This window comes from Globicephala melas, chromosome 7, assembly GCF_963455315.2.
Source record: "Globicephala melas chromosome 7, mGloMel1.2, whole genome shotgun sequence".
NCBI lineage: Eukaryota > Metazoa > Chordata > Mammalia > Artiodactyla > Delphinidae > Globicephala > Globicephala melas.
Window position 1 is genome coordinate 30,604,923 of NC_083320.1, and position 13,509 is coordinate 30,618,431.

General features: G+C 37.0%; 1 protein-coding gene across 4 annotated transcripts in view; it reads right to left on the reverse strand.

The window, feature by feature from the left end:
- The window catches only part of PARD3B (par-3 family cell polarity regulator beta), a 1,048,345-nt gene that overhangs the window by 391,365 nt on the left and 643,471 nt on the right, over window positions 1-13,509 (reverse strand). The window lies entirely within an intron of this gene.

The following is a 13,509-nucleotide window of genomic DNA, read 5'->3' on the forward strand; positions in this document are numbered from 1 at the left end:
CCATGGCCGCTGAGCCTGTGCATCCAGAGCCTGTGCTCCGCAACGGGAGAGACCCGCGTACCGCAAAAAAAAAAAAAAAAAAAAAAAAAAAAAAATTCTAATACTTTCAGTTATTTTAACTGGGCTGTTGTTTCTGTATCCAAAAAAACAGAAAAACTCAAGAATCTAGAGCTGTATAATATATAATAAAACTCTTTGAGCATGACAGCAATATATCTAATCCCCAAGGATCAGACTTCTATATCTGGACAAAATGGAGCAAAAGGGAACAAACTTACAATTCCTCCTGAAAAAAAATTTCTAAAATAGACAAAACACGAAACAATGGCATTCAAGAGATCAGACGTCAGGCAACAGAGGACAGTGACCCTTGAGAGGTGGAAAACAGGTGGGGTGACTCCTGCCATTGCTCCAGCTTACTGTCTAGAGAAAGTTTCCAGGTTGTGGTGCAGGAAGGGGAACACGGGCAGAGCCCAGGGATATTCCAGCCTGAGGACATGAAGCTGGAGGCCCAGGGAAACCAAAGCAGAGTTTAGGTCAGAGAATTGGAGAGAAGAGAGGTATACAGAAATCTTTCTGAGATCTGCAAAGGATCCCCTCAGGTATTTAATTAATTGCTGATGATCACATGCATGTGAGGAAACTACCCAAGACCTGGGACAGAACCGCCCCAAAGGGGAAAGAGCACAGCGTCCAAAGTTTACACAAGGTTGGGAATAAAGTTCCTATTCCCAATACCCAGAGTGAAAAACTTCAAAATTCAGGGGCATCCATTAGAATAGGAAGAAGAATCTTGCTTCAGCAGTGGATAAAATTTTAGATGAACACAGCTCTGATGAAATGGATATGATTTTGAAAGCCACAAATTACCAAGGCTTATATAGGAAGAAAGAGATAATCTAACAGCCCTATAGTTTGTTTTTTAATCGATTTGTATTGAAAGTTAAAAACTTTCCCAGAAAGAAAACTCTAAACCCAGCTGATTTCCTGATGAATTCTACCAAACATTTAAGGAAGAAATAATACCAGTTCTACAGAAATTCTTTCAGAAAATTTAGAGGAGGGAATATTTCCCAACTCATTCTATGAGGCTACCATTACCTTGATGTTAATATCAAGCAAAGACGTTATATGAAAGCTACTAACCAATATCTCTCATGAACAAATAGGCCAAGTTCTAAAACCTTAAGCAACTCTGCATGGATTATCACTTCAATATTCAACAACAGCTGTGCAATATTCACCATATACATATAACTGATTCATTTTGTTGTGAAGCTGAAACTAACATACCATTGTAAAGCAATTATACTCCAATAAAGATGTTAAAATAAAAAAAATATTCACCATATGTCATTGTCTACATTAGTCTCTAAAACTCTGGTGGCTCAAGGGTAGAAGCAAGGTGAGTGGAACTCTGCCAACAAGGAGGACCTCTTCCATTTTCCCAAATATGAGATTGGTCTCAGAGTAATAAGCTCCTCCTTCCTTTACCTACAACATTCAGTCATATTTCACTGACCCAGTTATTATACAAAAATCTTCCTAAGTCTTCCCACACCCACCTAGCACTCCTTTCCTAAGCTATTTCTTTATTTTCTAGACAAGAGCACTACATGTTTGTGATTTTCCTGGTATTAACTGCTTAAAAATCTTGTTGGACTTTTCTTCGTGTTTCCAGTTGGAGATGTCAATCCATATGTATCAGCCTCCAATTGTGGGCCAAATTCTGTCTTTCCCAGGTCTGAAAAAATATACAGTGGAATCTATAGTACAAATGAAAAAACATTGGAAAACAATGATGGTGACTAAAAAAATAATACTAGAAGCTAATACTGAGCACTTGTAATATACAAGTTCTACCCTATACTCTTTATAGCTATTAATTCATTTAATGCTCACAGTAACCTGTAAAGATAGCTATTATTATCTTTACAGATAAAGAAACTGCAGCATATCTTGTAAGTGGAGGAGCCAGAGCTTAAACATGGCACTTTTAATCACTCTACTATACTTGTGATGAATCATAGAAGAGTTGTTATATTTTTCAGATTATTGATAACATGAATTAAATGTAAGAAAACACTTGACAAACACCCGTATGTTAGAACACTATTACCCTTTTAATTTGAATATGTTATTAATAGAAATCTTTCTATGTTGACCAATACGAACAAGTGTTAGCTATAAATTTGTTTAACATGTTCAGAAATCTACAGTTCTAATAGGTTCAAGCTGAAATAATTCATCCCCATTACACAGATAAGAAATCATCTGTCTGAGTTAAAATCTTGACTTAGGTACTTACTGGTTACCTGCAATTTACTTTAACTTTCTGTGCCTCAATCTCATCATATATAAAATGAGGTTGATACTGCTTTCCCCGTAGGTTTAGAGTGAAGATTATTTGTGTAAGTTTATGCAAAATACTTAGAAGATCACATAGTAAGTGCTTAATAAATATTAGTTATTAGATCATTAATGATAAACTAAATAGAGTTAATTTACATTAGATGTTACAGAATAACATGATAGCTAATAATGGGACAGATGTGGATTGAATTCAAGATTTATCAGGCAAGTTACTAAGCTCCTTTAAACCTTAGTTTCCCCATGTGAAAAATGAGATACAAACACTGTACAAGGAGTTGTGAGAACTGAATGAAATAAATTTTAAAAAGCACTTAGCACAGTTCCAGGTACATGTTTCTCAATAAATGAAAACTTTTGATAAATGGAAACTGAGAGCGGTAAAGGTTGTGAATTTAATGATGGCGGTGGTGCTTATGATTTCACTTGCCTAGGATTATAAAGGAATAGGCAGGGCACAAGGTACTTTCAATTGCTATCTCATGGATAATCCAATACCCACAGCAGGTTTTACCTCCCGGTTTACATGGCTCCCAGTTCATCTTGTAGTGGAAGAAAGGCAAAGGAAATATGGTATTCAGACTACATACATGATTTTATTTTGTGCAGTTATTCTGAAAAAGGAATTCACACAAGGGTAGGATCTTATTTTTTGTTTTTGTCTTTTTTTTTTTTTTTTTAACAGACATAAGTTATCCCATTAAATCTAAGTCAGTTTAAGTCCTACAAATTCCCTTGCCATGTTAGGTTGAACATGGTAACTTAACTTTTTGGCTGAATATTATCTACTATTTTTAGTAGGAATACTAATTATTTTAATTGACAATTTGAAATTCTTTAGAACACTACCAAACTATTACAATAAACAGTGTAGAACATCCAAATGGGTGATGGGCATAAAAATTAGGGGTCTTTCTCCAAAATATTCACTGACACAGATGTCTATCTTGAGGACAGAAGATAAATGAATAAACATCATAGAAAATAGAGGGAATTGTAATGACTTAATTAATAGAATACATTTTACTTAAAAGGTTAAATTGGGAACAATCATCTTTTATGCACATGCTTAGTGCTGGGAAGTGATTTAAATAACAGTAGCAAGTGAGAAAATGAGGTAAAATTATACACACCACCAAGCTTTTTAAAAATATGACAAGTGTTATAATTAATACTCAACTTCTTTTATAACTCACATTACCTTAAAGCTACTATAAAGTTTCCTCTCAGGGCTGGAGCTTAAGTCTAGTCATTTCCTGCATATTATTTAGATAGCACAGCAGTTGCAACAGTAGCAATATTAATACGATAGCTATGTCATTTTAAACAAAGAGCTTATTTACAAGAGGTTGAATATGAGTGAGCCCGGTGTGAGAAAGGTCTATCATTCCAAAATGGTAAGTAAGGTACCAAAAGTGTCAAGTAAGAGAGGGTTGATGGAACAGGAACCAAAATTTCTTGTTCTGGTTCTAATGACAGATTGTTTTCTCTTCCTTTCTTTCTTCTCCCCACCTCTCCCTCCCTCTCCCCTTTCCTCCTCCCTCCCTCCCTCCCCCCTCCCTTCCTTCCCTCTTCCCTTCCCTACCTACCTACCTACCTACCTACCTTCTTTCCTTCCTTCCTCCCTCCCTCCCCCCTCCCTTCCTTCCCTCTTCCCTTCACTACCTACCTACCTTCTTTCCTTCCTTCCTTCCTTCCTTCCAGTTTCTAGAGCATATTATATTCCCTTTCTTATCCTTCAGTTTCCAAAGATTGGTACTATTTGCTCTTGATTACTTTAAAGAGTTATTATAGTAATTGAAGAGGTATTAGGGAAATGTTGAGTCCTTCTGAAGATGAAATTCACAGACATTTTTTATTACATTCTTAGAGGGCACTGTGGACTTGTCCCTCCTGAGATTTCTCTAGATTTATTTAGATAATGGGATTTCTATTAAGCTCCTGCTTCCTGGCATTCAACTCAAGATCAATGGACACTATTTGATTTAATTACTATAAGGTTTTTCGTAAGGAGGACACTCTTTGGTTTGGATGTTTGTTAATTTCCTGCTTCGTCCTCTGGTTCAGGAAAACTTGCTCAGGAAACACAGCACCCTGTGGGCCTATGTTTCCAGTTATTTTGGTTATAGACCTTTGAAGTTAATCAAAGGTCTACGAACTACCCAACACTAGTGGAAACTTTTTAAAAGGTGTGGATAAACACACAGTGTCTTTTGGCTTAATTTCAACGAGGTTCATTGTTAGAGTTGAGAGAAACCATAAAGAAAGAAAATACGGGAAGAAAATCTGTGAAAAATATGGTACTCCGAGAACTTATTAGTGGCAGACATTAAAGTGCATATACTACTTACATATATTGGCTTCCTGGTAGGATATATTTATATTAATATAGTGATCACTTAAAGGTTTCATTCTTTTGTCAAGCCTTCTTATACTCTTCAAATGCATTCTCACTGGGGGAAAATAATCCCCTTGCTTATTGATAGCATTTGATATGAATTTTACAAGTGATTATTAGGGACTTCACTTGCTTAATAAAACTTTGAAGAACAGTGGCAGATTTGGTGAGTTAATGGGCCCCATAGGCTCTTCTTATGCTGACAGAAGATGGTATATTGCTAACATGCACAAATCTCTTCAGATAAAAATTGCCACCAGGTAGTTATTCTTTTTGAGAATGCCAACACTACGTCACGAATGGGGAATATGCAAATGTGTTCAGATTCCCACTACTTCATATTGAGATACTCGGATGCAAAGCAGCATTCTAAAACATGATGCAATGCTGGTCTTTCACATAGACAGCTCTATCTCATTTAACTTCTGATTTTCCTGTCTTTGGCATGATAGAGACTGCAGTTTTGAAGATGATGATTGGCACAATAAAAATCTATCTTCTAATGAGGCCATAAACACTTCTCTTTGGATAGTTTACTAGGAAACTAAATATCAAATAATTCCTTAATGCTTAATAAACTTGTTTCTAAAAGTTGTTCCTTCAGAATTTAAAAAAAATTGATGTACTTGCCAATAGTAAGAATCAATTTTCTTCTCTTTTAGCAGATCAGTTTCCATACCACTGATTGATTTCCAGAATTTCTAAGGAACACAAACCTGTTTCAAGTTGTAAATTAAGTTCCTGCCTTAGCAACCATGAACTATTACTGCATTAATTTATAGTGTTTTCTTATGTCAGTGACTATTTGGCATACTGCTACTCCTTAGGGAGACTTTTTGAGTTTTCAGCGCTATAAATTCTTATGTGTTGAAAAATTCTTCCATCTCTTGGAAAAAAAGCGAAATACAAAAACAAAATAAGGCTTTTGCTGAAAAAGGGGCTAGGTGATCAGTACAATATAATGACATAAATGTTTATCTCACCATCTCCCCCAAAGCACCCTGTTCATCCCTGGACGTGTTGCTGCTCTGACAATACGCTAATCAGAACAGCTGAAGTTTTCTTCTAATGTTACAGAGCATCTTCCAGCCAGGCTGCCACAGGACAAAAATGAGGGACCCATTCCCTCATCATTATCCAACTATTCATATGTTCACAGCTTTTCAGTGATATCCTCAGAATTCCTTTTTTTTTTTTTTGGCCACGCAGCATCTTAGTTCCCAGACCAGGGATCGAACCTGGGCCCCTTGCAGTGGAAGCACAGAGTCCTAACCACTAGACCGCCAGGGAATTCCCTTTCTTTCTCCATGAATCTTAGGAGAGCTTCAATCTAAAGTTAGGAAAATCCAATACTTTCCTTATGTTCTTATACTATTGTCTTTATCTCATTAAAAAGCATTGGAAAACCCAAAACATGCCTTCATAAATTCATTGATTCATTTGTCTTGAATCTACTCAATAAGCACTTTCTTTCTGAAAAGAATCAGACACTCAAGCCTGGGGTTTAATGAGGAGATACAAATAAATAATGTATTGATACAATGTAATGTAATAAATAGTATAATAAAGGAAGAAGGATATGTGTTAGGGATATAGTAGACAGTCACACAGACACGAGGATTCACAAAAATAATAAAGGTTTCTGGTGACTGAGTACTTGAACCAATACACCTGGGACACTTTTTGTTCATGGCAAGGGAGCAGCATTGTAAGAGTGAAAGAGCTCAAGCTTAGCTGTTACAGGGACCTGGATTCTGATACTAATTCCATGTGTGACCATGGACTAATTACTTAGTCTTTTTCAATCTTACTGAACTTATTTGTAAAAATGTAGATAATGCCCCCTACCACAGAGTATGAGACAACCTAGAGGATATAAAAACTTATCTTGGAATCTAGCAGAAGCAAGTGCTTAAAGATGGATTATACCTGCCTTTCACACACCACCACTTCTGCTAGGTGCTCTGCACTCTATCACATCAGAAGTATGTTTTTGAACAGACCGTGCAACTTCATGCATCTGTACAATAGTATACACATAGCACATGGAATTTCTTCTGACTTACAATGAAAATTCATCCATTCTCCTGCTAGGCAAACATGCTTTAAGACCCCATTCAAATGTCATCTTCTCCAGGTCATCTTCTCATGTCTCCAGGCTGAGCTTCAGGACCAAAGTAATTTGTAAATATCTCAATTATTTGTGTATGGGTCTGTTTCACATTAAACATGAGCACCTTAAGGAAGGGATATGTCTTGTTTTTCCTTGTTAGCCTGGAATCATGCCCACCCCCTCGTAAGTACTCATTAATGTTTGCTGAGTGAATGAATGCAACATTTGAATGAGTAAAGAAAGGAAGCAGCAATTTGGATACATCCATTCAGCAAAATGTTCTAGACCAATGAATGTGAAAGATATTCATTGTGGCATACATATGGTTCTATGAATGTTGTAACAAAAATGTGTATAAACCTAGTAAAATTCTTGTGGTGCAATTTGCAGATACTCTCCTGGCAAGGAAAGGGTGACTGGAAGAAGGTGACTGGAATTCGAACCTGGGATAGGTCTAAATAAAGACCACAACATGGTAGAACTGTTCGTTACAAATATAAACTCACTTATATTTTGAGTAGTGAACTGTAGAAAAAAATATAATTGGTAGTCTAGTCACAACTCACTGTGTATCTCTAATAAGTAGGTTATTAGTGTTTATGAATTTACTTTGGGGCTTGCTGGCACCCATCTCACTGTTGTTCCCCATATGGTAATGACACTTGAAAGAGCAACTCATTCTGTGTACAGAAAATATCACATTACATTAACAACAATACTGAATACTTGGTACAGAGGGTACTTCTTTCAGTACACAAATGTTATGAGTTTTCAAAGCTGTTAATAGAGTAAATAGATGTCTTTTTTTTACATCACCATTTCAGACAGAAACAAAAAGAAAACGCACTAACCTTAAAAACTGCTGCTACAAAGTATTGAAACATTAAAATATTTATAACATATGTGTAAGATATAACAGACAAAAGTAAAGCAAACACTGTGTATCAACCAATGGGTTTGAGAAAAGAATATAAGTTTACTCAATTTCATTCCTTTCCCTCCTTACTCAGAGGTAATCACAATCCTGAATTTTGTACTGTATCATTTTCTTGCTTTTCTTTAAAATTTTACCACAAATTTGTCCCCAAATAACATTTTTAAAATTTGTATCTTTCATTAAATGATACTGGATTTTGTCACATACTTTGCTGTGTATACTGATGTGATCATGCAATTTTTATTTTTCAGTCTGTTAATATGTGACTTACAAATGTTTGATTGATTTCAAATTTTAAACCAATTTTGCATTCCCAGGACAAACTCTACTTGGTCATAATCTTTTTTATACATAGTTGAGTTCAACTTGCTAAATTTTAAAAAAGAATTTTATACCAATTTATGAAGAATGTCAATCTAAAGTTTTCTTTCTTCCATGTCCTTGTCTGGCTTTGGTAATGCCAGCTTCATAGAATGAGTTGGGGAAGCATTCTGTCCTCTTTATTTATCTGGAAGTGTTTCTGTAGAATTCCTATTATTTCCTCCTATAGAATTCACCAATAAAGCCATTTGGACCTAGAGTTTTCTTTGTGGGAAAGTATTTCACTATAATTCAATTTCTTTAATAGCTATAGGGATATTCCGACTATTTCCCCTTGGATGAGTTTGTTTGTCTCTCGCAAGTTTTGTCCATTTAAGTTGTCAAATTTATTGTTCATGATATTGCCTTAAAATTCTTTTAATATTTGTAGAATTTATAGTGATGTCCCCTCTCTCAGTCCTAACAATGTTCATGTACCTTGTCTTATTTTATTTTGATCAGTCTGGTTAGTGGTTTATCATTTTTATTGACCTTCTTAAAAAACTAGATCTTAATTTAATTTCTCAAATTTTTTCTATCGATTTGTATTCTGTTTTTTATTATTCCCCTTCTACTGCTTAATTTGGTTTCAATTTTATTGAACCCTCTTTATTTTCTTAACATGAAACCTGGCTGAGGTCATTGATTTGAGAACTTTCTCCTTTCTCTAATATAGTTTAATTCTATAAATTATTCTCTTACTGGCATCCCACAATGTTTTTTAATCACACAAATGTTGATATGTACTGTTTTCATTTTCATTCAATTAAAATACTTCCTAATTTCCCTCTTAGTATTTTCCTGATCCATGTGTTATTGAGAAGTTCTTTATTTTCCAAATATTTGTAGGTTTGCCAGCGTTCTGTTTTTGAATTTCATTTTAATTCCACTGTAGTAAGAGGGAATATAAGTTGCATGACTTGAATTCTTTAAACATTTTTTTGTGTGTTCAGGAATTCATTGAGATACCTGGATCTGGCTTTCTAGATTTCATTAAATTTGGAAAATTTGTGGCCACTATTTCTTCATATATTTTTTCTCTGTTCACCCTTCTCTCTCATTTGAGCAATCCAATCACACATACTTCAGGCCACCTTGAAGCTGCTCCTCAGGTCACTGTTCTTTGCTCATTTCTGTGTCTTGTTTTCTGCTATTGTCTAATCTGCTATTAATTCCATCCAGTGTATTTTTCATCTCAGACATTCAACTTTTCATTTCCAGAGGACAGATTTTTTTACATCTTCCATACCTCCACTTAACATGTTTAATTTTCTTCCAGGCTTTTGAATATATGGAACACAAACATAATAATTTTTTAATGTGTTTGTCTGCTAATTCTAATGTCTGTACCACTTCTAGTTTTAATGATTGATTTTTCTCATTATGTGTCATATTTCCATACTTCTTGGCAAGCATGATAATCTTTTATTGGGTGCTAGATACTGTGAATTTTACCCTTGTTGGGTGCTCGGTATTTTTACATTCTTATAAATATTTTTTCTCTCTTCGGGATATAGTTGAGTTACTTAAAAAGATTTAATCCTTTTGGGCTTTGCTTTTAAGATGTGTCAGTCAGGACTACAGCAGCATTTACCCTAGGCTGATGATGCCCTACTGCAGAAGAAGTGCCTTTACGCACACCTTATCCAATGTCCTGTGGATTTTAAGGTTTTCGCAATCTTGTTGGTGGGAACAGGTACCATTCCTAGTCCTGTGTGAGCTCTGGGTACTGTTTCCTGGATCCTTTCGGGACTTATTTTCTCAGCCTTGGTAGTTTCCTCACATACATGCTCTGATGAGTGCTCTGTGTATAATACCCAAGAGAGATTCTCTATATAGTTCTGGAGTTCACTCTCTATGCAGACCTCTCTTCGCTGGTACTCTCCAAACTCTAACCATCTTGCTTTCCCTGGAGTCTCAGCCCTATCTCCTTAATTCAGGTATTTAAGAATGTAATGTGAATCTTGTAACAAGTTTCACAATACGGTACTATTTAATTTCTCTGAAATACGTTGCAAGATGATTCTAATATTTAATAAATTAAAACATCTTGTCCTTATAACCACAGCTTCCTAAATCACAGAACCAGTGGCCCTAAGACTACTTGAGTAACTAGAACCCGAAGCGTAATGGGGAGGACACTGGGCTAAGAATGTGAGCAGTGACTGAGGATATTCTTCGAAAGTCTCATCACCTGCTTGCCACCTACATAAAGATATGATGAAATCAATTCTGAGAATAAGCAATTAAAAAATTTGTTTGGAATACAGGACCACAAAGAGAATGCAGCTAAGCTGGTGGACTGAAAGGAAACCATGTCTAGGCCCAGGGCTATTCCTGTCCTGACAGCACACATGCTACCTTCATGAGCAGGTCACATGACTTTCTTCCAAGTGTCCTCATAACCAGACCCAAGGCTTCTTCCATCCCATGACGGAACTTTGGCAAATGCCTCCAACTTGCTCTTGACCTCCCTCCACCTGCTCAACTCTACATCTTATTTACCATATTCCGATTAATCTATGCTAAACATCACTTCCATCATTTCTCTAACCTACTCAAAAACCTTCACTAAATTCACCTGCTTAGAAAATAGTTTCCTTAGTCTTTTATTTAAGGTTTGAATCCTTTTTACCTTTCTCCCTATATTTTCCTCTATTTACCTGTTATTGAAGTCATTTACAGTGATTTCTTGTTTCTTCCTATTTGTCTTTATCCTTAATAGAAATGCCTCAAACCTCTCATATAAAAATACTACATTTCTCCTGGGCCCAGCTCTCCACTATAACCTCCTCTTTGTAGAATACTCTATTTCTGTCTCCCCCAGAACACTTTAGGTTTGCCTCCAAGCAAATATACCACTTTTTATCCTATGTTATGTTGATTTGTGGGAAACTTCAATGAAGGCAAAGATAGTATTTTATTCATCTTCACATCATAAACAGTTACAGATTACAAATGCCCTCAGGTTAGTTGTATGGAGTCTCTCTCTCTCTTTTTTTAAATCTATGACAGGGAAAAGACCGTGAGATCCCTCCCAGGAAACTTCTTTCTCGGTGAATTCTTTGGATCTACCCAAGGGTTGGACTATTTCCAGTACTTAGACTATGAAGACTCTCATGTTTCCTAGGCCCTTGGTAAGTATTTCCGTTATCAGCAAGAAATCAATATTGATTAAACCACGGGGGAAAAAAGGGCAGAGGCTACCCTATAAGTCACACAACAAATGGCCATTATTCACTATGAACCAGTGAAACAACACATCTCTCATCCCACTATTTACAATGTATATTTCCATAGAGTGAGTCTCTCTTTAACAGGGATAAGGAGGAAGGAAACGAAAACTTACTACCAACTTACACGTGACACAAATCATGCTAAGCATTTTAATATATGTTATCCCATTCAGTCCTCACAAAAGCTCTGTGAACACTATTACTTTCACTTTACAGAGGAGGGAGCTGAGGCTCAGAAGCGTTGTGTCATTAAGTTAGCAAGTGGGATGGGATAGCTGGGAACTGAAGAGTTCCCAACTTCAAAGTATACATTCCTTCTATTATATGAGTCCAAGTGGTAGGACTTTGCTAATAGCTTTACCATCAAGAACTATACATTTCACTAGTCACCACTACCTCCTAAAGTAGAATTTCATAACCATGTGAAAGGGCAAACAGTGTCTCTTAAACATGGTTGTTGATGGTCTCAGAAGTAAGAAATAGGGTTGTCATAAGTTGTCTTGAGCCTCATACACCTGGAAATTGTTACCAAGGGGAGGCATTGACTATTGTTCAGACAATGTTAGAGCAGGGGAGAAAGAGAAAAATCCAAGTGACATCACAGAGAATTTATTGCTCGAACATAGGAATGAAGCAACAGAGAGAACCACAAATGAATCCAGTGTGTGGTCTTGGGACTGAGGGCCACCATTATTAGAAGTTAGAGGAAAAAAATGGTGTAGGATCAGGTCAATAGTCTCAACAGAGTAGAAGCAGCCTGGCGTGCCTGGGGACTCACATCTTTCTTTTTCACCCCCTGCCAACTTTTTGATGCAACCTAAGACAGTATTAGATTTTGGCAGCCAAACTGGCCTATTGTTGGCTCGTCAAGTGTACAGTCAATGAAAATCCTGAAGTCCTTTTTATATTAACTGCTTTAAGCCAGGTCTCTGTCCAACCAATGTCCGTGGAGATCCAGTGCTATGACAGTCATCATGCTGGGCACGGGGATTGTGGAAGTGAACAAGACAGTCTCGAGCCGTGCACCAGCAGGGTTTCTATCACACAACTAACCACAAATAGTGAGAGGACTATTAGCAAACCTTCCTGATCAGAGCCACCTTCAGCCGTTCACTTTGACAGATGTGATAAGCCCCTGACTCATCTTTGGGATTCTGCGCTTACTCCTTATAGCCTACTTTCCACACAGGCGCTACCGTAATCCTTTTAAAACAAAAAACAAAACAAAAATCTTACCGTGACAGTCTCTCGACTCAAAGCCTACCAATAGCTTCCAATCACATTTAGAAGAAAATCTAAAAACTTACTAGAGTCTCCAAGCCCTGGTCCCTGGGGGCCTTTCCAACTTGTTCTGCATGGCTCTCCCTTTGCTCAGCGTACTTCACCCATCCTGGACTCATTGCAGTTCCCCAAACATGCCAAGTACGACCCTCTTTAGGGTTTTGGGACACACTCTTCCCCCACATAGTTCATGGCTCTCCTTCATTCACATCTTCACAGATATCAGATCATCACAGAGGTCCTGCCGGACCACCTTACCTAAAGTAAGGCCTTCCACCCACAAGTCTGTTACTATCTCCTCCTCCTGCTTCATTTTTTCTACAAAGCATTCATCACTGACATCTTCTCCATTAGAACATAAGCTCTATGTGGATGTGGGCTTTGCTTTGTTCACCGTTTTGTCTCCAGGGTCTAGAACAGTGCCTGGTACATGGTAGGTACTCACTAAATACATGGAACGAAACAAGGATGCTCAGGGAACTGGGAAGATAGGTAATACAGAGACTAGACCTAGTTTATGGATTGGGCCTTCCTGATGGCTTTAAGTTGAGACCTGGAGATGTAGAGGGAAGGGTGAAGTTGATTTCTGGACAGAGGAAACATGACAGCCCCAAAACAGGTCCCACACACAGAATCTAAAAATCCTTTGTACAGTAGAAGTGCTCAGCATGAGCGCGTGACTGGTGAGAGACCGAATGGGGGAGAAAGAAACGGGTCAGTTATGGAGAATCTCAAAAGTCACATTAATGAGTTTTGTCTTTATCCTCAAGGCAATGGGACACTGTTAAGGGATTTTCAGCAAGAAAGTGACATG